Source organism: Aptenodytes forsteri, unplaced genomic scaffold, assembly GCF_000699145.1.
Source record: "Aptenodytes forsteri isolate BGI_AS27 unplaced genomic scaffold, ASM69914v1 Scaffold82, whole genome shotgun sequence".
Classification (NCBI taxonomy): Eukaryota; Metazoa; Chordata; class Aves; order Sphenisciformes; family Spheniscidae; genus Aptenodytes; species Aptenodytes forsteri.
In genome coordinates, this window is record NW_008795490.1 from 2289086 (window position 1) to 2291411 (window position 2326).

The window sequence follows — 2326 nt, forward strand, 5'->3', positions numbered from 1 at the left end:
GTTGGACTACTGAAGCTTAACATATTTGTCCAACACCTCTTGGGAAGAGCAGGGTAAGTGACAAACTGGTGAGGAGAGATACTATACTACAGGCTGGGTCTGCCTCTCCTGAAATGGCTCTGGCATGTCCAACAGTGGTCTCTGGGTCTTGCAGTAATGTGCAGCTACACACTGGATGACACACTTGTTATTCAAATGTATGGCCTTTACTGAAATAATCATCGAATTCAAGACTGAAAGTCATTTTTTGCTACTAGCATTATTTTTTAATTGCACAGATGTGTGTCTTTATCCATGAATAGGTCTTTTCTGATCCAGATCACCTCCGTGATGTGAACATATTAGATTTAGAGGTTCTGTTCGTTTTGTTTATCAGTGTGATTTTTCTGGGGTATGTTAGCTCCTGGGAAGTAAAGAAAGTGTTTTCTCCCAGCTAAATTTGCAAAATTTATTCCTTTCTCATTGTTTCTTCCTATGACCTTATCAATGCTGCTTGCAAGCAAACTATTTTTACATGGCTATTTTTGTCATTTTCTTCCTTTTACACTCATCAGTATTTTGTTAGGCTGATACATATTGCATCCTTAGGCATATGCATTTATTTCTAACAGCATCCCGGGATTTCCTATCACAACTGGACAAAAGAGGGGGGAAAAAAGCTTAAGATAGCTGGTAAATACAGCTGAGGTGAAGTCAGAGCACTATATTCTCTATCCAGATCTAAGGTATGTTCTCAAGAGCTTCCCATTTCAAGAACACTTATATGATATGTTTCCACTTAGCTTTTATGCCAAAAATATCCCAGTGCGGCTCCGCCGCTGATAAAAGCAGCAGGAGTGTTCGTGTAAACAGGGCTCCAGGCAGCTGCCAGTGCTCCCAGTCACTGCCTTGCATAAACCTGTGAACAGCCGGCCTGGATCAGATACAGGGAGCCCGTGACACGCAGGCTGGGCAGGCAGCCCCATTCTCCATCGTAGATGCTGGGGACCAGCCCTCCCATGCCCACCTCGCCATCAACTCCCCGGCCGCCCTGCTGCTCCTCAGGCACAGCAGGAGCGGGCAGAAGCAGCAAAGCTTGTGGTCACTTGCAGGGACCGACAGAGTCAAGGCCACAAGGAGAAGATGGGGAAAATCATGAACGAGGCAGAAGATGTCAGGAAAATAGTTCAGCAGCACTGGCTGAGACACGTGGTTCATCTCTTCTTTACAAATGCATCAGCACCGGTTACATCAACTACAAGTGCTTTTGGAAAAGTAGCAATTTTTAAAAGTAAGCCTTGTCCACAGACTCTGCATTTTAAATCTCATTCTGAAACTTATCCAGATTTCAAAGAAGTTTAAAGCAATTACATGCTAGCTGCAATGCTAGAAGATTGTCCTGTCTTTCAGAAGGTCTGTGCTTGGACCTCTTAGTAGGAGTTTCCTCAAGGATGTTTCACTGGAAATAGGTCTAGATAACATGCCAGTAGCACTTTAATTATTATCTTTTTGGCTTCCTTGGTTTCATCCTAAAAAGCGTGCATGCATACTTCTGTCAATAGCTTGAATATTCTTGCCTCAGCACCAACACTCAGTGACTTCGGAAGAGGATCATCTGAAGCATATGTGACTCCACTTCACTGGAAAGGCTGTCAAGAGAAACAGTCTTCGTGCCTGAAAAACACTTTGATATAGCAAGAGGCAGTTGCAGTGTTCAGGGCAAAGGTCTGGACAATAACCACTCTGGAACACAGACAGAAGATAGAGAAACACAAGCCGACACATGCCAGAGTCAGACCTGTCATTCATCGCAGTTCCTTCTGTACAGACAGGGTACAGAGCATCGCGAAAGGCTAAAAGGGAACCAGCCGGCCTCTGGGCCAGAGTGGAGATGTCAGATATCTCTCGTAAAGTCCCTACGCTATATTTACTCCATGAAAGAAAACAAAAGCAAAGAAAGAAATAAATGCAAAAAGAAAGGAGACGGAAGTTGTGCCCATACTAGGGACTAAACAGGGCTGGGACACTGGCCCATGGCTGCCTGCACCACAAGTTTGCAGAGACGTACTGGTTTGGAAAGGGGAGAAGTTAGGCATGTACACACAAGCCATGATGCGCTGCTCGACCTTAAAACCAGAAAGCAGTCCCCAGCACATTTTATTTCACCATATCGATGTAGCTGGAGAGTTCCAGCAGAAGGGAAGAAATCTGCATTCAGAAAATGACCAGTGGATGGGTGTTGCGGGGGGTCTCACTTAGCTGCAGTGTTTGTAGCAGCTGTGCTCTGAGACCTCTGGGCACAGAGCAGGCAGCGCCGAGTGCAAGCAAAAGGACTGAAGAGCAATTT